This window comes from Octopus sinensis, linkage group LG16, assembly GCF_006345805.1.
Source record: "Octopus sinensis linkage group LG16, ASM634580v1, whole genome shotgun sequence".
Classification (NCBI taxonomy): Eukaryota; Metazoa; Mollusca; class Cephalopoda; order Octopoda; family Octopodidae; genus Octopus; species Octopus sinensis.
Window position 1 is genome coordinate 55,934,118 of NC_043012.1, and position 27,937 is coordinate 55,962,054.

Sequence of the window (27,937 nt, forward strand, 5' to 3'; positions counted from 1 at the left end):
GTGTGTGTTAGTGTGTGTGTGTGTGTGCGTGTGTGTGTGTATGTGTGTGTGTGCGTGGGCGTGGGCGTTGATGTATTTACTATGATGTTTAAACTGTTTGACTTCTAGAAATACCAGCTAGCGTAGTGGAGAAAGAAGAAGAAGAAGAAAAGAAGAAGAAGAAGGAGGAGGAGAGAGGAGGAGAGAAGAAGAAGAAGAAGAAGACAAGAAGCAAGAAGTGAAGAAGAAGAAGAAGAAGAAGAAGAAGAAGAAGAAAGTGAAGAGAAGAAAAAAGAAGAAGAAAGTGAAGAAGAAGAAGAAAGAAGAAAGTGAAGAAGAAGAGAAGAAGAAGAAGAAGAGAAGAGAAGAAGAAGAAGAAGAAGAAGAAGAAGAAGAAGAAGAAGAAGAAGAAGAAGAAGAAGAAGAAGAAGAAATAACGTATATAAACCAAAAGAGAAACGTCAACAACGCTAACAAATTTAGCATTCCCCTGATGAGTTTTGTGTGTGTAGCCTTTCACCAGTTTTCTTATCTTTTATTATGTAAGAAAGAAATTTTAATCATGCCGTTTCTAATTTCACATATTTGAGCAGTGAGCAGTTGAACAGCACATCTTTGTTTATATTTCAAGCAGGTTAGAAGTGGTTTTTCTTTTTGCTGTTTTTTTCTTTTATGAATAACATGTAGTTAAAGTGGAGACTAATCTAATGTAGTAAACCAAAAAATGAATATGACGATAATGATAATACAAAAAAAAAGGACTTTCTTTTGTAGCCCCTAACACCATATTTTCTTTTTTAATATTACACATGATAGAAAATTGATTCCCTACCATGTCTTATAATAATAATGATGAGAAAGTCATAAAAAGTCACAAAAATTAAGAATTTCTACTCACGTGTTGGCAAATTTCATAGAGTTAGGCAATTTAGATCTTAACGTTAGGCAAATTGAGACATGAATATATATAATTCAGAACTGAATTTTTTTTTATGGAAATTCTTAATTTTTATGACTGTCTCATCAATATTATTATAAGACATGGTAGGAAATCAATTTTCCAACATGTGTAATATTAAAAAAATAACAAAATTAGGAGGTGGGGTGGGGTACAAAAGTAAGTCTTTCCAAAAAAATAATGAATTAAAAAAACAGCCGTAATAAAAAAAAATCATTCGAGTCATCAGGGGAGACAATTCCGAAATCTGAATACATTAGGAACATGCATTGGATAGTAACTCCGAAGTTTAGTAATTACTAGCAGTATAACCCAGCTTTGCCCGGGATTAAGTTAGGATTATTAAGCTAATCAAGTTCTTTATTTCAAACCAAACTAAGTAACATCGACGTCAAATTTGGGTGAAATCTGTTGAAATTATTGTATATATATATGGGCAACACACACACCTACACACACGTACGTACGTACACCTATTGCATACATGTTTTTTGTATGCATACATGTTCGTGTGTGTGTGTGTGTTGCCCATATATCAACAAAACACTTTTTTCCTCGATAGAAAAAAACAAACAACAAAAGTCTTAACAAAAACTTACTCGTCGCTAGAAAGGCACTTAACTCCTGTTTGCAAACAATGGTGATTTCTCCGACTTGAAAATAGTTAAAAGTTTTGGTTGAAAAATTATTTTTACTGCTATTCGCTGGTGCCTCTGGGGAAAATAAGTTGACGAAAATACAGCTAGGATCATGACGAATGTCCTCCTAAAATTGGAGCGACATGCGTGCTAATTTGTGGACGTGCATAAATTACATTCACGTACACACTCACACACACACACATCCTGCCTTTTATATATACAGATGATGATTTGATTTAGGCATAATGGCCAGCAATTTTGAGATGAAGGCGTCAGTCAATTATGTCTACCCCACCACTACTGCATATATCTCTCTGAGATATTTAGAAATGTAATATTTCTATAATTATTAATCTGTACTTTATATAATCGATCGTGCAAGATGAAAGGGAAAGTTTACCTCGGTGAGATTTGAATTCAGACTATAAATAGCTGTAACAATACGGTTAGGCAATTTGTCTGATGCTTCTTTGTGAAGTACAACTCCGAGTATACATTATTTACATTCGACGGATATCTGTTCTCATCTTGTTTGTTGTTAACACAACGTTTTGGCTGATATACCCTCCAGCCTTCATCAGGTGTCTTGGAGAAATTTCGAACCTGGGTTCTCTTTCCTAAGGTATTTTTCGATGTTGTTGTTGTTATTATTATTACTATTATTATTATTATTATTAATATTATTATTATTATTATTTAGATCACTGCCAGGAATCGAACTCGGAATCTTGGGGTTAGTAGCCCGCGCTCTTAACCACTACGCCATATGCCCACAGGCATGATGAGGACAAATGTAAATAATTTAAATAATGTACATAAGTCTTCATCTCTTGAATATAGAACTGAACTTCAGGTATGTTCCGGGCTTATTAGGCTTCCTCAGTGAAGCAATGCTTTACTCATACTTAGCAGACTTTCGAATGATTCTTTTATTCTTTTACTTGCTTTAGCCATTTGACTGCGGCCATGCTGGAGCACTGCCTTAAAGGGCTTTAGTCGAAGAAATTAACTCCAGGCCTTATACTTGTAGTACTTATTCTATCGACCTCTGTTGCCGGGGGACATAAACACACCAGCATCGGTTTTCAAGCGATGGTAGGGGGAGGACAAACATACACACACACAAATATATTCATATATATATATATATATATAATATATATATATATATATATATATATATATATAATATATATATATATATATTAAGGGCTTCTTTCAGTTTCCGTCTACCAAATCCACTCACAAGGCTTTGGTCAGCCCGTAGCTATAGTAGATGACACTTGCCCAAGGTGCTACGCAGTGGAACTGAACCCGGAACCAAGTGGTTGAGAAGCAAGCTTCTTACCACACAGCCACGAAGATATGTAAGTGTTTAATGGGTTAAAACATTTGCTCATTCATTATCCAATATATCCAGGGCGGATTAAGACCCATAGGGGCCATAAGCACTTAAAAGATTTTGGTGCCCTCAAGTATGTATAATTCAAAATATAAACAATAATAAACCCTAAAATAGGTTTTTATTTTTCAAAATGAAACAAACCTAACTAGAAGATGACGAATAAGGTTTATTTTTGTATATTTCCACTTTTACTGTTTTACTTGTTTCAGTCATTTGACTGTGGCCATGCTGGAGCACCGCCTTTAGTCGAGCAAATCGACTTATTCTTTATACATAAACACACCAGCGATGTTGGGGGTGGGGAGGGACAAACTCAGACACACAAACATACACACACACACACCACACACACACACACACACACACACACACACACACACACACACACACACACACATACACACATACATACATACATACATACATACATACTACGGGCTTCTTCCAGTCTACGAAATCCACTCACAAGGCTTTGGTCGGCCCGAGGTTATAGTAGAAGACACTTGCCCAAGGTGCCACACAGTGGGATTGAACCTGGAACCATGTAGTTGATAAGCAAGCTACTTACCACACTGCCACTCCTGTGCCTATTATTTATATTTATTGTATTTTAAAAGTTTTCCCCTGCTTTTTTTTAATTGCAAGCTCTTTGATCACATCCTCAAACATTGATCTTACGCAACACATCTGTTCCCATATTTTGTAGAGATAAGTTATCCCGAATATTATTTTAGCAAGTTTAAAGTGATTTCTTCCGTGCCGTTAACCATTTACCATTTCTGTAGTGCCCCCGCTTCCCTTGATGCCTTAAGCACATGCTTATTTTGCTTAATGGTAAATTCAGCGCTGAGCGTGTCGTAGCCATCAATAGCTGTTGGCTTCTTTTATTTGAAAGATTCTGAGACTATCAACCCATGAGATTCCCTTCTGCAGCTGAAAGCAATTCATTTTCAGATTAGTGAACTGAAACAACCTGAAATGAAGCACTATCCGAAAAACACAACTACCCGTTCAGACAGAAAATTGATCCCACGATCTTACGCACATGAGTCCAACAGCCTAACAACTAGGCTACACGCCTTGAATCGTAAAACAATTTAAATAATGACGTGGGGCGTTTTATCACTCACTACATTAGTTACGTCACTGACACGTGATATACTGGAATCGATTCAGGCAAACTTACCCTTCACCGGTGACGAAAAAAAGTCAGTCAGTACTACTAGGCATTAATTAACTAATTGATTATACTTAGAGTTATGAGCCCACAGTGTCAAATTTAGGAAAATAATTTAGGATGTAGTGATGTTTATTCTTTTCTTTCTTGACTATCATAACTTTGATGTTATTGTTATTTAGTACAAGTAAAGGCGGCGAGCTGACAGAATCGACGCTGCTCCGGACAAAATGCTTTGCGATACTTCGTCCGTCTTTGCGTTCTGAGTTCAAATTCCTCCGAGATCGACTTTGTCTTTCATCCTTTCGGGGTCGATTAATTAAATACCTATTTCTTTACTGCCCACAAGGGGCTAAACATAGAGGGGACAAACAAGGACAGACATAGGTATTAAGTCGATTACATCGAGCCCAGTGCGTAACTGGTACTTAATTTATCGACCCCGAAAGGATGAAAGGCAAAGTCGACCTCGGCGGAATTTGAACTCAGAACGTAACGACAGACGAAATACGGCTACGTATTTCGCCCGGCGTGCTAACGTCTCTGCCAGCTCGCCGCCTTACCACTCAAGCACTGGGGTCGATGTAATCTTAATCATCTCCCTTCAAATTTCAGACCTTGTGTCTATAGTTGAAAGGTTATTTAGTTCAGGTAAGGCGGCGAGCTGGCAGAAACGTTAGCAAGCCGGGCGAAATGCTTTGTGGTATTTCTTCCGCCGCTGCGTTCTGAGTTCAAATACCGCCGAGGTCCACTTTGCCTTTCATCCTTTCGGGGTCGATAAATTAAGTACCAGTTACGCACTGGGGTCGATGTAATCGACTTAATCCCTTTGTCTGTCCTTGTTTGTCCCCTCTATGTTTAGCCCCTTGCGGGCGATAAAGAAATAAGAATCCTTACCGCGCTGAACTAAATGCTTGACAGCATTTCTTACGGCTCTTTACGTTCGGGTTTCAAATTCCCGCGAAGTCGACTTTGCTTTTCATCATTTAAGGGTTGATAAAATAAAGTACCAGTCAAGCACTGGGGTCATTATGATCGACTACCCCCATCTCCAAAATTTCAGGCCTTGCGCTTATATAAGAAAGGGTTATTTAGTCCAGGTCAATTCTGATCGAACATAATATTATCCTCTGCTTGTTTCAGTCACCAAATTGTGGCCATGCTGTGGCACCACCTTGAAGAATTTTTGTCGAATGAATCGATTCCAGTATTTATTATTATGTAAAACCTGGTACTTGTTGCATCGGTCGGTTTTGCTGAACCGCCTTGGTCGGCCCAAGACTATAGTAAAAGACACTTGCCCAAGATGCCACGCAGTGGGACTGAACCAGGAATTGTGTGGTTGGGAAGCAAACATCTTACCACACAGCCACACCCCAGGTATATGTTGACCTCACGACCATAGTGCAGTGAGTTCGACTCCTTAATCGAGCAATGTGTTGTGTCCTTGAGCAAGATACTTCATTTCACATTGTTACAATTGACTCACTTGAAAATGAGTACCAGTCGAGTGTTGCTGCCGCCATCTCTCTCCATCCAACTGTCATATCCTGGGTGTTTCACTGGTTCAAAGGCACGAGGGCCGACAGGGCTCATTTTTGAGAAGCGAGACGCATGAAATATAAATTATTCTCAGGTGCGCTACACTAATAAAATAATTCCAGATAATCTTTCGCTGGCGTACTATTCAGAATGTCCCGCGGGCCACAGTTTGTCGATTCTATTACCAAATTAGACAGAATAGTGGGAAGGAGATTTGGTTGTTATTTCTAGCTAATCAAACGATCACGCAGAAGCAACCTCATTAGCTTCATAGAGTCTCTTTCGTTCGCTCGTAAGCCATCGTTACCTTTGTTTGTTTTGATGGGGTAAATTTAAGCGTTTCTGAGATCCCTCGAGAGTCGTATCACCCGATGCTCATCTTCAGGTAAGGTTGCTTATTGTAATGCAGAGATGTGATAAGTTCCAGAACGTTCGCAGCAAGCGAGGTAGTGGTGGTGTTTGGTTTAGGTGGCGGTGGTCATGGTGAAATTATGGAATGTCAAAACTACTATTCTGTTTCGTATAACGCATTATATTTTGGCTACACACATACACACAAAAAAAATACAATACCTACACAGACAGAATTTGTGAATGCCAATTCGCTTTAAATAATTCTTCAAGAAATTAAAAAGTTTTTGTTTTTTTAATGATTCATCCTCTTACTCTTTTTGACTCTTTTACTCGTTTCAATCATTTGACTGCGGCCATGCTGGAGCACCGCCTTTTAGTCGAGCAAATCGACCCCCAAGGCTTATTCTTTGTAAGCCTAGTACTTATTCTATCGGTCTCTTTTGCCGAATGGCTAAGTTACGGGGACGTAAACACACCAGCATCGGTTGTCAAGCGATGTTGGGGGGACAAACACAGATACACCCACACACACACACATATATATATATGTATGTATATATATATATATATATATATATACGACAGGCTTGAACCCGAAAACATGTGGTTGGTAAGCAAACTACTTACCACACTGCCACTCCTGCGCCTATATTATGTAAATATCTTTTGTCTGTTATTCAACGCAACGACATTTTCTTTCTTTTTTTTTTTCTTTTTTTGTCAACGTTAAATATTTTGTATTTGGAATTTTGCACAGACGTCTGTTCTGTCAACCAAACAAAATATTCCTTTGCTACAGCCTTAATCCAATAGTCGTACGGCAAATAGATAGTTGTTCCAATATGTATCATAAATTTCTGTCTAGTTCAAAAACAGATTGTCTATCTAGTCATCAGTTGTTTATCATGTCGAGTTATTTGGGTGTGAGGGTCGGGACAAATAAAGAGTGTAACGCACCCTCCCGGCGATGGGCCTTGATCAAGGAACTTCACTGTACTACTTGTAGGATTTTTGTTATCTATCTCTGTGTGATATCTGCACTTGGGTGCATCACACATTTCTCTACAATGTTGTAAAAAGGAATAAAACGGCAGGAACACGAATAGCTGAACAAATAACAACAATAGTTTATTACTTTCTCAGAAGGAGATACTTCATCGCTGGTCATCGGAAACATGAACGCCTGGGTGAGGAAGGCAGCAGAGTCGGATTAAATCACCATGGTTAAAACAGTCTTCACCGCCCGCGGAGTCTGGTTCGCCCCTTCGCTCGGAGCCTCGTCGGGATACGTCTTAATTCATCGACCGCCAAAGAGCCAAGAGGCTTGGAATTGCGGGAAAGCCTAACTGCTCCTGATTACTGCGCATGCGCATCAGGGACTTCCGGCGGCCTACCGGAAGACACCAAACATTGCACATGCGCAGATGGACATCCCAAAATGACGTCTAAAACCTGGCGTCTCTACATACTCATTAATATCTACCAGAAAGCAACGTACATCGGCTGAAATCATACCACAGCAGAACAGCGGCTAATTTGCATCCAAGGGAATATTGTGAATCTTATTGTGTGTCAGGTATCTCTTAATGATGCAGATCACCTCGTAATGAACCACTGGCTACCTCGATCGCAGGATGGGGCGGTATGTACAATAAACTACGAAATTGGCGAAGCCTGTGTAGTGATACTATAACGGCGCGCGCTCGCGCACCGTCCATTTGTATTTCGCGCGTGTTGGTGCCTTTACCAAGGCAGAGAGAGGAAGGGCCCTCTCGCGCATGCGCGAACCACCGGAAGCACGACCCTGGCCAAGGCAGGGGGATCGTAGAACGTTTGACCACTAGCAGCAGCAAGCGGTGACTTGGGACAGCAGCGATTGAAGGAGACGGTCACGCATATTTTCTCTCCGTTCGAACTTGCTTCTAGCAGTCCTTACCAAAAGGCCTTTAACCTGGATTGTTGCAGACATCATCTTCCCTGTTCGACGCCATCTTGAACCCGTTCTGGTTTTAGCGGCTGAATATTGTAAATATTACAATCGATTAACTTTCAGCTTTGCGCGCCCCGAACCAAGGACATCAGATAACCACTTATTGTTATTGTTACCAAGAAAGAGAATAAAGTAGTATATATATATTTTACGTCTGCGTCTTGTTGTTTCTGACTGGTAGAGTCTGGATATAAAAGCAACGGCTTAGTGATTGCTTTCTTGTACCCCGAAAGTACAAGACAAGATATTCACACTCACATATTCGTTACACCTGTATCAGTTAGATTTCGAATGTAAATTTTGAGCTGTGGGAGATGCCATGAAAACAATAACATTTTATGGAGTACAGTGTGGAAATCTAGGTCTGGGTCTGTTAGGTTTATCTTCCTCTGTTCAGCTCGTTTTCGTAGGTCTATTGTTCTTTAGCTCTCCGTTCGTTTTAGATGAAACAGACCCCAGGCGCAGATTAACTATCAAATAATATAAGATCGTGTTAAGAGCAACAAGAGAATCAGAATATCGAAGAGTTTTTCCAGTATTAGTTTTACCATTTTGCAAATAGTAAACTAAATTAGTTTTTGTTTTGTTTTTTGATTATTTTTTTTTTTTAGAAATAAGAAAACTTTGAAACATTGCACTTTTCCTGTTTTTTTTTCTTTTATGTTTCAATCATCTGACTGCGGCCATGCTGGAGCACCGCCTTTAGTCGAGCAAATCGACCCCAGGACTTAATCTTTGTAAGCCTAGTACTTATTCTATCGGTGTCTCTTGCCGAACCGCTAAGTGACGGGGACGTAAACACACCAGCATCGGTCGTCAAGCGATGTTGGGAGGACAAACACAGAGGCACAAACGTATACATAGATATATATACACGACAGGATTCTTTCAGTTTCCGTCAACCAAATCCACTCACAAGGCTTTGGTCGGCCCGAGGCTGTAGTAGAAGACACTTGCCTAAGGCTCCTTAAATAAATTTGATTAAAGTAAAAGTTACAGTTTTATATGACATAATAAATGATCTGGCCACGTCGATGGTCTAGAAGAAAACTGAATTTTTAATCTATTATTTCACATTCAGCACTTAGATTGTCTCGTCAGCACTTAGATTGTCTCGTCAGCACTTAGATTGTCTCGTCTATTTCCCGAAGGGGGCACATTGTGACGACGTAAAAGAAAAGCAACCAATATTTATGTCACTGCAGTAGACGTATCATTTCTGACAAGGTTACAGTGTCCTTTATGTTATTTATTTTCAATATTATGGCAATGTTCACGACTTGGTGAAACAGTTGAGACTGCTCACTTGCAATGTTTTTTCTTCATATTCTGGCAAAAAAACCCACATTGTTTTGTCATTTTAAACCTCCAATGCAACGAAGAAAAATTATATAATTTTTTTACCAGAAATATGACACAAACGATGCTAAAAAAACTAATCTTTGGCAATATGACAGTATGCTAATAATAACTGAACAGAATGTTTTTATTCATGTTTTACAAGATGTACCTAATTCGTTTTGAAGACAGGAAACTCATGATATCCTAAAGCATCAACCCATGATATCCTGAAGCATCTTATAACAATAATAGGAGTTAGTGCACTCATCCATTCTCACACAGCATTTGCTAACATTGAACATTTTTATGCAGGTTTTCCAAGATGTACTTAAACCATTTCTTTGTGTAAGAAAGAGAATTGTTCATATATTTTTTCAAACTCTTTTACTCTTTTACTTGTTTCAGTCATTTGACTGCGGCCATGCAGTCAAATCGACCCCAGGACTTATTCTTTGGAAGCCTAGTACTTATTCTAGTACTTATCACAGGCATAACATGTGATCTCTTGAGCACCACCAGCAAAAATATTTTTTCCTCTGTCTTCCCTTCTTGGGATCTTTCCTTCTCCTTGTTTCCGACGAAGAGTTCCGCTCGAAACGTTAAACCCTCCTTCCCTTCTTTCCTGAGCGTCAATAATACTTAATTGTTCCACGTCCTCGCGTTGCTGTGTTTTTTTCTGTGATTTCTTGTTTGGATTAACTTTATATATATATATATATATATATATATATATATACGACTGGCTTCTTTCAGTTTCCGTCTACCAAATCCACTCACAAGGCTTTGGTCGGCCCGAGGCTATAGCAGAAGGTGCCACGCAGTGGGACTGAACCCGGAACCATATGGTTGGTAAGCAAGCTACTTACCACACAGCCACTCCAACCACAGGGTCGACTAAAATGTTCATAGGCTGACCAAGATACTCTCATGAAATGTGGCCGAGTGAGGTTTTACTTTCCAACATAGTCCCCTTTGCAGTTCATACACTTCTTCCATCGGTGTTGCAGCCCTTGGATATCATTCGCGCGGATCAAAATGATCACCAACAAAAGATAGGACGTCATCATCACTGCAACACTGGTTCCCAGCCAACTGCTTTTTCATGTTGGGAAACAGATGATGGTCAGATGGGGCCAAATCAGGAGAATAGGGACGATGATCAACCTGTTCAAAGACATTGAAACCAAGAGCTTGTGTGCTGGAGCATTGTTCTGATGAAAGAAGACACCTTTCATCAGTTTTCCCGGGCTTTTTGTTCTTGACAGCCTTTTATAACTACTTCAACGAGTTGACATCGAAGCCTCCATTGATGGTGTGGTCTTTGTGAAAATGCTCGATGCACACAATGCCTTTTGCATCCCCCAAAACTGAGGCCATTATCTTCCCTGCAGAGGAAACAACATTGACCGTCTTTGCAGCAAGTGAAGAGAGGTGTTTCCACTGCATGGATTATCTCTTTTTGTCTCTGGTTCGAAGTGATGAACCCCAACACTCATCCTCACTTAGGAAACGTTCAAGAAAACCAACTGGATCTGCTTCAAACAATGTCACACTTTTCCGTGATGTGATCAGCCTGGTGCGCTTTTAGCTAGGTGTCAGAAGACGTGGCACGCAACGAGCAATAAACCTTCCTCATTCCAAAGTTCATTATGCAGAATATTCTCGACTTTCTCATGGGATATGTGTGCTATTAGCACTGGCTATTTGATTTATTGATTTATCGTCAATTGCCTGTCATCCATCACTATGTGATAAACACGATCAATGTTTTTCTTGTTGGTGACAATTTTAGGACGTCCAGACTTTGGCTAATCTTCAAAACACTCCCTTCCTCTCATACATTCAGCTGTCTACTTCTGAACTGCTGCTAAAGCTGGAGCGTCAACCCCTAATGTAGCAACCATGTCAGTATAAATAATCTTCGGGGTTAGACCCTTTTCTGCAGGGACTTGACAACACCACGATGTAAAATTTTGTCCATTTTCAAGAGAAGTCGGTACAAGTTACTTTCGAAGTGTTCTATGAATACTCAGATACCAGTTTACCTGGAAAGAGACAATGAGTTATTAATAAGAAGTATTGAAATGAATGCAAGATTTCACTGTTCTAACATCATTCCTTCATAGTCAGCCTATGAAATTTGAGCCCACCTTCATATCTGGAGTAAATATACCCGTTCTGTCCAGGGACGAAGGGAAGATGCCCGATGGGGGCAATCCTTTTTTTTTTTTTTTTTTTTTTTAGTGGGGAGAAGGCTAGAGGTTGTTACCTCAACTGGAACACTGCTATTTATCGACAGCTTCGTTCCATCACACACCCTAATGCTACTGCGCTAACCGAACAGAATAAGATCAAAGGCGGCGAGCTGGCAGAAACGTTAGCACGTCGGGCGAAATGCTTAGCGGTATTTCGTCTGCCGTTACGTTCTGAGTTCAAATTCCGCCGAGGTCGACTTTGCCTTTCATCCCTTCGGGATCGATTAAATAAGTACCAGTTACGCACTGGGGTCGATATAATCGACTCAATCCGTTTGTCTGTCCTTGTTTGTTCTCTCTGTGTTTAGCCCCTTGTGGGTAGTAAAGAAATTAGTATTTCGTCTGCCGTTACGTTCTGAGTTCAAATTCCGTCGAGGTCGACTTTGCCTTTCATCCTTTTGGGGTCGATAAATTAAGTACCAGTTGCGTACTGGAGTCGTTCTAATCGACTTAATGTCCTTGTTTGTCCCCTCTATGTTTAGCCCCTTGTGGGCAATAAAGAAATAAGAATAAGATTCTGAAATATAATTTGCTGTTGCATTATGTTTTTCAACGTGCGTGAGTATATGCATGCGCGCGCACGTGAGTGAGTGTGTCAGCATGTAAATGCATAAATTCACATGTGAAGGCGAGTGGATTAGTAGTTAGGGTATTCAGCTCACGATTGTAACGTTGTGAGTTCGATTCCCGGTGGTGTGTTGTGTCCTTAAGCAAAACACTTCATTTCACGTTGCTCCAGTCCACTCAACTGGCAAAAATGAGTTGTACCTGTAGTTCAAAGGGCCGGCCTTGTCACATTTGATGTGTTACGCTGAATCTCCCTGAGAACCACGATAAGGGTACGCATGTCTGTGGAGTGCTCAGCCGGTGCACGTTAATTTCATGAGCAGGCTGTTCCGTTGATCGGCTGAACTGGAACCTTCGTCGTAACCAAAGGAGTGCCAGTTGAGTTAAACATACTTATATACACATATAATTATGTATATATACATGTATATGCATATAGATAGATAGATAGATAGATAGATAGATAGATAGATAGATAGATAGATAGGATAGATATGTTTCTTTATTAGCCACACAGGCTGCACACAGACAGAACAAATTACAAGGTAGAGCTTTTCTTTGGGGGTAAAAAAAGGGGGTTGGTTTTCGATCAAAAGGGATCGTAAAAGGAAGAAAGAGGACAAAAAAAGGGGAGGATTTTGGGGGGGGGAAAGGGGAGAGGAAAAAAAAGTTGATCAATAGGGATCGTAATCACAGAAATGTCAATATGAAGTGTAAAGGGGAGGACAGATGAGGTTTACCCGTGGAAGGAAAAGCCTACGGAAAAGACCACGGTAACCTCGGTCAATGAAGTCACATGTTATATTTCTTATTAGATAGATAGATAGATAGATAGATAGATAGATAGATAGATAGATAGATAGATAGATAGATAGATAGATAGATAGATATGCGTATACATGCATGCATAATGACCTAGTCTAATCTATGCACACTGTTGCTTATATCCTTCCTGATAAGATTGAAGCATTGCTCTACATTATTCATCCTGTCGGATTTATTTTGAAAGCATCCATTCGAAACATGAAGATATAAATGATTTAAATGGCAAGCTTGAGCGTTACCTCCATTTTCAATTTTTCATATATATATATATATATATATATATATATATATATATTATATATATATATATATATTCTGTTCTTTCAACATGTGATCTCTTGAGCACCACCAGCAAAAAAAATTTTTTCCTCTGTCTTCCCTTCTCCTTTGTTTCCGACGAAGAGCTCCGCTCGAAACGTTAAACCCTCCTTCCCTTCTTTCCTGAGCGTCAAATAATACTTTAATTGTTCCACGTCCTCGCGTTGCTGTTTTTTTTTCTGTGTTTTCTTGTTTGGATTAACTATATATATATATATATATATATATAGCGGGAGAAATTGATTAGTAAATAATATTATGAAATGTCGGAGTCAACAGTTGTAACGATCAAAAATTGTTGTTATAATTGCATACTGTAGGATGTGAAAGATGATCAATGCATGAAGTTTTAAGGAAATATTTATTTACCGTTACATTACAATACCTTGCCTTGACGGGCAGGTTATGATAAATCCAAAAGCATGCGAAAGAAAGTTAGATGTGGTAGAATTTTTTGAATAGTTTGGCGTACACAAATTGTTAGTAGTAGTAATCCACAGACAGCGATAAAATGATGTAAGAGAACAGAATTAGAGCTAGTGAGAGTTGTAGGGTGTTGTCTCACAGTTGCTGACAGTAAACTTCATTTCTCCCTCTGACCAAGGTTCTAGCTGGTCAGCCAGACTTCGTTGTCACCATAGTGACTAACTGGTTAAGTCGTCACCGACTGTGACTAACTCATTTTTGCTTGGGATATTCTTGCTTTTATAACTATCCAGAAGGATAGACATATGATTGGGAACAATAGATTTAGTTGGTGGTCTTGTTATCTCTATTCTAGCTTTTGGTGAAGCAGAAGAGGTTAGACAGGGTCAAGTGGTGAAGACATTATTTCGGCCTAGCAAAAGGCATCTGGAAAATGTAAAACTGGTGTCAGAGAAAAACCATTGTTCCATCGTGGGAAAAGTTCTGTTGCAGTATTATTTAAATTTGGTTATGGTGGATCGAATCCACTTCATGCTTGCAAGATCCACTACATATATATATATATATATATAATATATATATATATATATATATATATATTATATATATATATGCGACAGAAGCAGTATTAGATTAAAATAGTGATCGATCTGTGAATCATACTTAATGTAAATACATCACGAAAAGCCAAATTTACCTTCTACCAGAACCCAGCAAATAACCCCACCACTTTTCCAATACTATTTCCTGTTATCTAACATATTGTTATAAACTTTCTCTATATATTGCAATTTATTTTCTTTTGTTTTATATTTTATGCTTCGTTCTTCTCTTTACAATCCTTCCATATTGCTATATATTATATATATATATATATATATTATATATATATATATATATATATATAATATAAAAAGATATATATATATATATTGGAAGGTTTGGAGATGATGTACAGGATTATATATTAGAAAAAATGAGTAATCAGATCGGATGGTTCATATTTATAGATATTTATTTATATATTACATTTTTTACATAATATCATATCATTCAGATCATATCATTCGGATTATTAGCGCTTTCTCCCAATCCAGTGGGGTTTTCAAATCAAATCATTCCTTTGTGGGGAATTAACATTTTTATAGTTTCGTAGTAGTGGGGAGGAATAAGACAGTATATTTCTCCCCCACTACTACGAACTATAAAATGTTCAAATTCCCCACAAAGGAATGATTTGATTTGAAAACCCCACTGGATTGGGAGAAAGCGCTAATAATCCGAATGATATGATCTGAATGATATGATATATATGTAAAAAATGTAATATATAAATAAATATCTATAAATATGAACCATCCGATCTTATTACCTCATTTTTTCTAATATATATATATATATATATATATATCCCACTCTCTTTCCAAAAAAAAAAAAAAAAGAAGAACCTGCTCGTTAAATCCGAAATCCGTTACCTTGAGGCTTGTTAAACCGAGAGCTAAATACATACACGCATACACAGCAGAATTTATCAAACATTATGTGACGTACTAAGAGGTAAAGCAAACTTCAATGGATGGAAGCACTCCGCCGGTTACGACGACGAGGGTTCAGGTTGATCCGAATCAACGGAACAGCCTGCTCGTGAAATTAACGTGTAAGTGGCTGAGCACTCCACAGACACGTGTACCCGGAGATATTCAGCGTGACACAGAGAGTGACAAGGCCGGCCCTTTAAAATACAGGTACAACAGAAACAGGAAGTAAGAGTGAGAGAAAGTTGTGGTGAAAGAGTATAGCAGGGATCACCACCATCCCCTGCCGGAGCCTCGTGGAGCTTTAGGTGTTTTCGCTCAATAAACACTCACAACGCCCGGTCTGGGAATCGAAACCGCGATCCTATGACCGCGAGTCCGCTGTTCTAACCACTGGGCCATTGCGCCTCCAAAGCAAACTTCAATAGATCATGCAAGAAAGCAATTACGAAATAAAAAGGTCGTTTTAGTTATCAAGTAATAGAATTTGTGGCTGCCAGTAGAGTTTGGAGTTTATAGAGTTACAAATGTGATCGTTAACCTCTGTAGGAATTTGGGTATAAGAAAGACAGTGTGTGTACATGAGTGCGATAGAGGGAAAGAGTGTGCGTGTGAGTGAGAAAGAGAGAGAAGGAAAGAATGGGAAAGGTAACATAATGTACGTGTGTCTATGTATGCATGAGATAAGATCAGATATTACTGTCATCATAATGTGTTACATTAGTTGGAAATGCAATCGTTTTTCTATTAACATTTTCTTAACAAACTACGTCGTGCAATTTCTTCCTCGCAAAATGATATAACTGCTGACAGACATCTGTTTTCAGACATTTGAGCTTTCGTAATCTATTTTCCTTATATGACAATCAAATCGACAAAATGAGACAGCGAGGGAAGTTTCTACGTAGTTGTTCAGCTTGCTAGAGACAGCAGCCAAATTTCTATCAGGTAATCCACCGCCTGAAGAAATAAATAAATAAATAAAAGAACAAAAGGATACATTAAATCAGTAATTTTCTATGTCCCAAACCCCTAGAAAATTACCTTCTACAGTAAGTAAAATAAACATCAGAGATGCTTTTTCCATGCGCAGTAATTTCAGGAGCTTTTCTGAATTCATTGCAATGTCGGGAACTACAGTGATCCTCGCTACTTCGCGGTTCAACTATCGCGGATTCACGACTTCGCTGATCTTTAATATATATATATATATATATATATGTATGTATGAACGCATAAAATTTTTCATTAAATCCATAAAAATATTGATAATAAATATTATTTCCTAGTGTAGGAACAACAAAACAAGTGTAAAATAGCAAAAAAGCATATACAGGGGTATTTCAACTTAAGACGGGCTGTGATTGGTGCAATGAAGAGAGACGACGAATCACAGCTTTCTATTTTGTAATCTGGCCTGTGTAACAGTAACAGTCTTTATTTTTTTTTTTCATCTAAAGTGTTAGATTTTTAAATTTAAAGTGTTATTAATAAACTACTGTAATGGGTGGGTTGTTAACAGTACAGGGATGGGTTTAAAAGTCCAAATACACGTTAAATAAATGCTGTAAATATAGTGTCCCTACTTCGCGGAAATTCAGCTATCGCGGCCGGTCTCGGAACCGATCTACCGCGATAAACGAGGGATCACTGTATTCCGTTTCATCAGCTGGTATCTCAGAGTCACAGCGTTTCGCTCCCTAGCTTGTAAGTTTTACCTGATTGGAGCAGCGAGGACTGAATTAGTCTTCTCTTATGGAAATATTTCCACCTGCGGTCTTTCGTCAACCATAGCCACCTTGAGCTGGTTTTAGTTTTCATGTCTTCCCCACCTTTCTTACTCAACCTGTATGGGAAGGGTTTTCCTTAGATCAGTAGATAAGCATTTTACGCCCATGGCTGTAGGAGATTATTCAATAACCTTATCGTAAAGATCTCGTTCAGCTGTGCACCTAGTATCAAAACAATACTAGTGAACGCCCCAAAGCCTCATGCAGAGTCAAGATGCTCATGAGGGGTTAACAGTGACTACCCAATGAATTATCATTATTGACAATTGTCTACGAAGCAGATGTGGTGTTATATATATATGTGTATATATATATATATATATATATATATATATAAGGTATTCCATGATCTAGAGGCAGAGGAAAAGTCACTGACGGCGGCGCCCCATATTAAGCATCTGGTTCTAGATCTGTGGTGTCTTCATCCCTGGAGATGCAACGTAGCTTTCCAGGGAATGCAAACATTTACTGCGGTAACAAGGTACAGAAAAAAGTTGGAGATCACAGATCTTAACCAAACTATTTTGAATCAAACATTAACTTCCTTGAACTCACGCTATATTTCATAATTTTAAGCCCAACCTGTATTCATTCTGCTTCATATTTCATATCTTATAAGCTTACTAGTATTCCTGTTATATTCAAGATAATTTTACCAAGACGTGTATTCGTTCAAATGAAATTAAATATTCTTTTCTACTCTAGATACAAGGCCCGAAATTTTGGGTGAGGAGCTAGTCGATTAGATCGACCCCAGTATGCAACTGGTACTTAATTTATCGATCCCGAAAGGATAAAAGGCAAAGTCGAATTTGACCTCAGAACATAAAGGCAGACGAAATACTGCTAAGCATTTCGCCCGGTGTGCTAACGTTTCTTATTTCTTTACTGCCCACAAGGGGCTACACACAGAGGGGACAAACAAGGACAGACAAACGGACTAAGTTGATTACATCGACCTCAGTGCGTAACTGGTACTTAATTTATCGACTCCGAAAGGATGAAAGGCAAAGTCGACCTCGGCGGAAGTTGAACTCAGAACGTAAAGACAGACGAAATACTGCTAAGCATTTCGCCCGGCGTGCTAACGTGTCTGCCAGCTCGCCGCTTTATGAAATCTATATATATAAAACTGTAGTTGTGTGAGTGTCTGTCCCCTTCGATTTAGATTCCTAACTACTCCCACATTTTGCAGTGCAGTTTAACCAAATTCGGGTATCTTATAGTCGTGATTCATATCGAGCCCGTCTGAGTATTAGCGCGCGTCTACGATGAGTCTACGATTTTTAAAATAATTTAACATCATTTTTTATTCCATTTTAATGCATAAATTTTCGTGTGTCGATGGCGGCGGAGTTGGCGTCCATGATCACCTGCACCTGTTTGCTTCTCCCCCTTCTTCCCTCCCTCGTGAAGCTGTGGGGAAGGGAGTGTAAGGAAATCAACGTCGTAAAGCGTTGTCAAGGAGACCAGCGTTCTTTTAGAACAACGACTTCATGGCTTGAAGACAACAAAACAGAAATGGCTAAGAAAGCCCGAATTGGCATCTATAAGGGAAGTAACTCTCTAAAAATGCTTATATAGTTATTTCCCTTACAAACCCGAGCAACGCCGGGCGATACTGCTAGTTAAATATTAAATTCTTCCTTTACTTTTGAGAATAACTTCTAAACTACGTAATCTACTCAATGAGAACGACAAGGAAAGTTAAATGTCAGAGCAATGATATAAATACCTCATCATTTCACTCGCACACTCACTCTCTATTTGGGATTTGGCAGCTTTCTTCTCCAACACTTATTTCATTAGTGTTGATAACGAACAAACACATAAGTTAATTATTATATGAGAGATTATATTCATTCTAGCTAACACAGACAAACAGTAATTTCCTTCAACTTTATTTTCATTTCACATTTTAAAGTTAATACCGACTGCATTCACTTTTGTTGCCGCAGACAAACGCCTATCTGTCAGTGTAGTATTGCTGAATGTCTCCAGCTGCCATATTTGGAGTGGAATACTTTTTACAACAAATATAATAAAAACTATTGGGTAAAATACACGGACAAGGAGTTACTATGGCAACTAGATTTATCTCTTATCTTTGAGAGAATATAGGTTTCACCATTTTCGCTATCTTTGCGAGACCAATAGACCATGTTTTGTGTTTTATATACACTAAGTTTAGAATTAATTTTAATGAGGGAGCTTTTTTTACGTAGTTGCTCGAAATGCTAAAAATAGCAGGCAAATTTCTATTTTCTAGCAGGTCAAATGACCTGCTAGAAATAGATTTCTCTGCTGTGAGGAAGAGGAAAGACATGACGATTTAGGCAGGGCCTTACACATAACACACGTACATACATATACAAACACATACCTAGACGTACAGACATACATATACATAAATATACAGAAATACACATACATATAAATAGGTGCAGGTGTGGTAAGAAGCTTGCTTTCAAACCACAAGGTTCTGGGTTCAGTCCCACTGTGTGGCACCTTGGGCAAGTGTCTTCTATTATAGTCTTGGGCCAACCAAAGCCTTGTGAGTAGATTTGGTAGACGGAATCTGGAAGAATCCCGTCGCATACATCTGTTTCCTACAACCAAATTCACTCACAAGGGCCTGGAGCTATACTCTTACTTGTTTCAGTCATTTGACTGTGGCCATGCTGGAGCAACGCTTTGTAGTCAAGCAAATCAACCCCAGGATTTATTCTTTGTAAGCCTAGTACTTACTCTATCACTCTCTTTTGCCGAACCGCTAAGTTACACATCAGCATCGGTTGTCAAGCGATGCTGGGGGGAGGGAAACACAGACATTCAAACATATATACACACACATACATACATATATATATATGACGGGCTTCTTTCAGTTTCCGTCTACCAAATCCACTCACAAGGCTTTGGTCGGCCCGAGGCTATAGTAGAAGACACTTGCCCAAGGTGCCACGCAGTGGAACTGAACCCGGAACCATGCGGTTGTAAGCAAGCTACTTACCACACAGCCACTCCTATACCTATAGTACAAGACATTTGATAATAATGGTTTCAAATATTGGCACAAAGCCAGTAATTTCAGAGGAGGGGATAAGTTGATTACAGACTCACAGTCATAGGATCGCGGTTTCGATTCCCAGACCGGGCATTGTGTTTATTGAGCGAAAACACAAAGTTCCACAGTGCCCCAGCTGGGGGTGGTGGCAGACCCTGCTGTACTCTTTCACCACAACTTCCTCTCACTCTTTTTTCCTGTTTCTCTTGTACTTGTATTTCAAAGGGTCAACCTTGTCACACTCTGTGTCACGCTGAATCTTCCCCGAGAACTACATTAATAGTCCACGTGTCTGTGGAGTGCTCAGCCACTTGCACGTTAATTTCATGAGCAGGCTGTTTCGTCGATCTGATCAACTGGAACCCTCGTCGTCGTAACCAACAGAGTGCCACGACTCCAAAGCATATCTGGTATTTATTTTATCAACCCAGAAAGGATGAAAAGCAAAGCTGACCTTGGTAGAAATTGAACTTGGAACATAAAGACGGATGAAATACCGCTAAGCATTTCACTCAGCATGCTGGCGATTCTGCCAGCTTGCTGCCTTGCACTTTAATGATAATATTAAAAACAATAATTATTTTTTCCTACTTTTGGCACAAAGATGAAAGAAAGTTGACCTCAGTGGAATTCGAACATAGATACTGAAGCATTTTGTCCAGTTTGCCACCTTCAACAAGAATAATAATCTCTAAATTTGGTACATAGATGAAAGGCAAAGTTGACCTCAGCAGAATTCAAACTCAGCAATTAAAGAACTGGAAGAAACAATGTTAAGTGTTGTCTGACGTTCTAAACAATTCTGCCAGCTTGCTGCCTTCAACAGGAATAATAATAATAATAATGATGATAAAAAAAAACAACAACAATAATAATAAAAATACATACAACATATAGTTATAAATGTGTCATTTTTATTCTATACATGTCAGAATTAGTATTTTAATTTGTCTGATGTTATATCCATAACCAGCAAAGTCAGAAACCAGTGGTCAAAGTTTTGAAAAACTTGTCCAGAGTTCAGCTAAATAGGTTTTAAAATATTTTTTTTTATTGAAATAATAGAGTCATAATAAGAGAGGGGTTTCATTTAATATTTGTTCCACATCCCATATACTTTGGATGATGAGCCTTCATATTTTTATATATATTTTTATTATGTTTTTTTTGTTATTTCATTTTTTTTTTTTCATGTTTGAAGAAGTTTCTTTTTCTTTTTTTTTGAAACCTGTAAATAAAATTCTGATTATGTATATTTTAGGGTCACGACTAACTGTTTAATGATGATGAGCATGATGATGATGATTATTATGAGGTTAACACTTTTTAGTTCCTTTAACAAAATATTTTATTCTCACTCTCTTACTCACACATACACACATAAAATATAAATTTTTAAAAAATAAGTCAACAATAAAACCATGAAATGTTGCAATAATAATGAAAGATAAAATAAAATCTGGTAATTTTTTTTCTCCCTCAAATTTAAATATCTATTAAATTCATTGTGAAAATAGCAAATACAAAAATGAAAAACTTATTGAAAACACTAAAAATATCTCTGAAGCTAATAACAGATTTTTTTTTTTAAATTACCTACATCAAATAAGAGATTTTTTAATGAAATTAATGGAATAGAAAATAATATATATATCTATTCATTGGCAAGTGTCTTTCATATGCATAACAGATTTTAGAGTTACACACACACATATACTCACATACATATACACTCACACAACCTCATATTTAAGGACCTCTAAATTAAGCAAACCAATGTTACTATTTGTTTGTTTGCAGCACAAAAGAAAAAGGGTAGCATTAGAGCTGAATGAACCCACCCTAAGATAGATTACTGTTTTGACCACTACTGTTTAATCAATTATAAAAATTTGAAAAAAAAATAAAATAAAATAAACCCACGTCTCTTGGATTCAAAGCATAGAGTAATGTAAGATTTAAAATATTCTAAACAGATTTACTCTGAGTATCTACTCATGCAAAGATCACTGCCTTTGTTTGAATTTTGCTTTTGAACCCTTAATTCTAACACAAATTCTATGAAATATATATATATGTGTGTGTATGTGTATATATGCATGCATGCATACATACATACGCATGCATGCATACATACATACGCATGCATGCATACATACATACATACATACATACGCATGCATACATACATACATACATACGCATGCATACATACATACATATGCATGCATACATATATATGCATACATACACACACACACACACATACATATATATATATATGCGTTGCACTGCAACAGATTTCAAGTTTCCTATAAATATAATATATACATAAACTAACTGAAATATAAATCAATTCTGTATTTGAAAAATTTTAGAACTAAATACTTACAAAACAAACAAAAAAAAGGCAAGCAAGCCTCCCTAACGAAAATTCCCAAAAAGCTGAATTGAAAGGGAAAAAGAAAAAAAGAAAAGCTTTGAAATAACAATTAACTAGTTGCAAGTTTCAAAGATGAAATTTCTTTCTAAAGGCTGTTTCTTAAGAAATGGAGGAGGAGGAATTCTTTAGACAATTGAGATGACTGCTGGTAAAGATGTTTGGCCTCTTTCGGGGGACTAAATGGTCAAGTTTGATGTGAAGAGAAAGATCAAGAGAGAAACAGTACAAAATTAGACCATCAAATGACACAATGAACTGAACACAGCAATGAAAGATAAACCGACAAAATATAATTTGTCAGGTTTTTTTTTAAGGGTTCTTTTGTTCTGTTTTTACAACAAATATATCCAATATTTACAATTTACAATGGTTCAAGTTCGATTTCAAGAAGAAATCAATATTTCAGGAATTTTTTAATTCTTTTTTTTTTTTTAAATTACACCAGAAATACATCATTTACAAGATGTTTGGCAGAGTAGAAAAAAAAAAAAGTTGAACGTTCATGTTAACTGCCAGAACTTGACAGTCAACAAGGCCAATTGATCATGTCCACTAGTGAACAATACACGCAGGTCAACAAGCCCAGTTGATTGTGTTCACGGTGAACAACACACGGAAGCAAATAAGCCTTTAGTTTATGTTCTCAAGTGAACTATTATTGAAAAATCAACAAAGCCAACTGCTTGTGTTCAGGGAACAACACATGAGCAAATAAGCCTTTTGTTAATCAACAAGCCCTATTGATTGTGTTCACTGGTGAACAATACTTGTAAGCCAACAAGCCCTTTGTTCCTGTTCACTAGTGAGCCATTAATGTTAACCAACAAGGTTAACTGTGCATGTTCACCAGTGAACAACACAGCAAACCCAATTGTTAAGTTATGGTCCTTTCTGTCACCAGACACTTCAACGGAATAACGGATAAAACTTAGTGGAACCTCATTAACTGTTACTAGATGAATTATTGCAAAAAAAAAAAAAAAAAAAGAAAAAAAAAGTAGTTCCAAGAAATTTAAAACAAACAAACAAAAAAGATTGTACTTTTTTGCTCCTTTTAGAGCTAGCAAACCTCCAGATAATTCATTTTACTGAAGTCTAACTAAAACTCCGACCTTAACACTTTTAAGGACACACATTGGTAAATAAACCACCCCATGACATCTAGTCACAGAGATCAAATTAAATAATATTTAAGCCATTAAACTCATTAATAAATTTATGTATAGATTAAAAAATATGAGCTATTTTCTTAAAAAAAAAAAGGAAACAATCTTATATATATATATATCATTATCAACAATATCACATAAGAGCACATTATCATTAAAGCATGTCCTTATAAGGTTAAAGATATAAACAGACAAGATGTATCAGCACAGTGTATGATGATGATGATGATAATTTGATGTCCATAGCTACAGCTTTTTCATTCAATAGCTTTGTTTATCTTCTTTCCAATGTAGACAATGTTATCAGAATAATTTCGATAAAACACTCTCTTACACGCACACACAAAGAAATAGTTCCACTTGGCATTGACTTCAACCTGGAGATATATATATATATATATATATATATATAACATTTAAACACATAAGGAATCCATTCGTGGGATTCAACATGCTGGGAAGAACAGCTAGGTTCCATAACCACAGAATTAGGGATAAAATCCCGATAGAAACGAAATGAAAAAAATAAAAACTTTTACCATCTAGATGGTAAAAGTTTTTATTTTATTTTTTTTATTTTTCATTTCGTTCCTGTTGGGATTTTATCCCTAATTTTGTGGTTATAGAACCTAGCTGTTCTTTCTAGTGTGTTGAATCCCACAAGTGGATTCCTTATGTGTTTAAATGAACAGTGTATTTTATGACTAATACATAGTCTTTGGACTAAATTTTTACACGCTTGGCCACTGGAAGAGAAAATTTCTACTAATTTCCATTTCCCTTTGATATGATTAATATATATACATATATATAATAAAAAAAAAAGTGGAACTTGCTCCAAGCTTCAATCAATAAGACCTCTCCGTAAACTCCAATACATTACAGCTACTTATTTTCCTGAGCCTACAATGATGAAAGACTTCAGACAACACTGACCAAATGGAATCCTTGAAATTCTTCGGTTCCCAATTCCAGTACAATCACTCAGTTACCATCTTGCTAATAATCTGTTTCAACTGTTTCGAGTCAAATACATAATTTCTACTTGGCTGGTTGAGACCGAGTCTGAACATCTCAATCCCATATTTTAGCTGAACTATTCTTTTTATCCACATGCTTCAACTGCCAACAGGGAAGACCAGAAGAGAATAAATGTAGCATTTTTTTTTCTAGAATTGATATAAATGAATCCAAAGACCCAGTTTTTGGTGACACATCAATGCTTAATAATAACTGTCTCTAATTTAGGGCACAAGGCTAGCAATTTTAAATGAAGGGTGTTAGTTGACATTGTTGACCCTGGAGGGATGAAAGACAAAGAAGATCCCAGTGGGAACTGTGCAAAGAACACAAAGAGCTGGATGAAACGCAGCCAAGCATTTTTTCCAATGCTGTAAGGATTTTGCCAGCTCAATAATAAAAAATAAATTTAATTACAATTCTTTCTAATATTGGTAAAAGGCCACAATATTTCTTTAAGGGGACAGTTGATTAGATTAACTACCATTAGTACCGTGCTGATAGTTATTGACCCCAGAATGAAGGTTAAAGTTGACTTTGGCAGAATTTGATTTTTGTTTTTGCTTTTAACTTACTGGATCTGGAAGTCAGGGGATATTCTCTTGATTTAAGAAGTGCTAGTATTCTCTTTTAGCATTGAAAAAAGACGAGATCAGCACAATTTCCATTGGAGGATGCTCTCAAGATCTCTACAGAATCAGCGCACATTTGACATAAGGTGAGTGTTGCATGTGGATGAAGCATGGTTGGGGAATCTTACGGGAAGAAACGAAGGGTAGTATCATCTGCGTAAAAGTGGTTATTGTTGAGCATGATACCAACCAAGTTGTTAATGTATAGAAGGATAAGGGTGGGAAGAGGGGAAAAAAACAACAACAAAATAAATCCTGGGGTATACCAGAGTTGATAGAGTGTGGGACATGGCTCTGTCAACACATGTTGTGATAATGCAATCTAGTAGCAGGCTACCAATCCAGGAGATGAGAGCTGGATGGAGCCCATAGGCAGCCAGTTTCAATGGGAGATTTGCATGCCAGATACGGTCAAAAGCTTTGCTAATGTCTTGAGGGCAACAAAATTGTTTTCAACAAACAATTAAAAGAACAAAATAAAAATCTTTTTTTTTAAATTTTCACAAATTATGATAACAAAATTATGTTTAAGAAAACAAGAAACTAAAGAAAACAATTAGTCAAGCATTAATTAAAATTAGTAAAATTGAATTTCTTAGGACTGGGCACAAGTGCCAGCTTGTAGTACAGCTAATTGAAATGAACTCAACCCTGTCCTTTTCTCTCTCTCAATATATTTTAAAATATTAAGAAACAGATGGAGCAGCTGGAAATAAATACCAAAAGGCATCTAATTAACCTACAGCTTCTACGAACCGAAACTGTTGCCCTCTTACTAAGACCGCCTTGCCTGCCTCTACAGTGGCAGCCACCAAAATATTCAGGCATACAGAGACAGACTGGACAATGGAGAGAATACAACATATCCAGACTGCCATGCTGCATACCGTAAATTCCTTTTTGCATATTGGGATGTGCAGTATGACTCTGAGGTAGACAGAGGCATACTGCAGGCTAGAGTATGCAATATGACTCATCTAAGCAGGGGCATACTGCATTTTGAAGCATGCAGTATGGCTCTCAAATAAGTAGAGGCATACTACATGCTGAGCATGCAATACGACTCATCTAGGCAAAGGCATACTGCATGCTAGAGTATGTAATATGACTTATCTAAGCAGAGGCATACTGCATGATGGTGTAAGCAATATGGCTATCACATCTAGGCAGGGCCATACCATATCCAGAATGGATCTGTGGGCCACAGCTAGATGCTTGGCCAACTACCCAAGTGCTGTAGGGTCATCTGGTCAATCAGACTTTGACCTCAGGCTTACGCACCAATAATAACTGTCTCAGCTACCTCTACCACCCTTTAAATAAAATACTAAATTAAAAGAATTAATCTGATCTATTAGATGCATGGGAAACTTAAGGTTTGAACAAGGAATTTATTTTTTTAAAACTGTGTGGTAAGTAAAACGAGAAGTCAGAACAGAATTAGTATGACTAATAACTTTGCTATAAACTACAAGTCAAATACCAATATGTAGGTAAGAGTACAATACGAAAAGTCAGAAAATTTGTAGCAGACACTTATTGAAGTTGGTTTAGCCAGGTGTAGGTGGAATAGGTTATTTGGGAGCTGGTTATACAATTAAGAGAGGTAAAAAAAAGGTGGGGTGACACAAAAAAACTAAGAAATTAATCATTTGCAGGCAAGAATTTTAAAGGAAAGAGAATTAAAACAAGTAATAATAATAATAATAACAACAACAACTTCTCCAATAGTACTCACTCTATCAGAAACAGACTTCCACAAAATACCTTTGCAGAAAGCACAAGAAAGACAATAAAATCAATAATCACTCAATAAAGAACAATTAATCAATGGAGAAAGACACAAAGAATTAATCATTAGCACCAGCAGTACTAGTCAATTATGACAATTTGTTTAATTTGGTGACAAAAAAATAAAAAAAGGAAAAGGAAATTGGTACAAAAACATACACAAAAAACCTCAAACAAATCTCAACTGTTTATTTTCATACCTTAATTTTTTTTCTTGCATTCATTCAGACATTCCAAGTTACAAATGTGGAGAAGATGAGTGATGGTCATCAAAATGATGTTTATTCATTCGGGGTGAGGAGATGGGTGGGTAGATGAAAACCTTTCACCACTACCACCACCGCTGCCAACACGCAAGCATAACCAAATCAAATCAAATCAGACCGATTCCAACCATTCTTTTTACATGTTAACGCATCACCAAATTCTGATATTCTTAGAATGTGTGTGTGTGGAAAGAGGGCACTAATCTTAAACAACAGGAAATTTTAAGTGTATGGATGAAATAGTGAAAGGTGGAGAAATAGGGAAGGAAAATTAATTCATATTCATCACACACACACTACAGATTAATTATTATCATTAATATTATTATTAGTAGTATCATCATCATCATTAAAGAGAAAGTTGTTAAGTATAAACAAGTAGTCTATAAACAATATATAGAAAAATCTATACACATACCATACACATATATACATAAATATTTATA

At 37.3% G+C, this 27,937-nt stretch overlaps 1 long non-coding RNA gene across 1 annotated transcript; it reads left to right on the forward strand.

Annotated features, from left to right (window-relative positions):
- Window positions 1-27,904, forward strand: LOC118766590. Its single transcript, XR_005002534.1, has 3 exons — window positions 1-54; window positions 15,908-15,918; window positions 27,685-27,904. It is a non-coding gene; the product is annotated as an uncharacterized LOC118766590 (long non-coding RNA).
- Window positions 27,905-27,937: the final 33 nt, after the last annotated feature.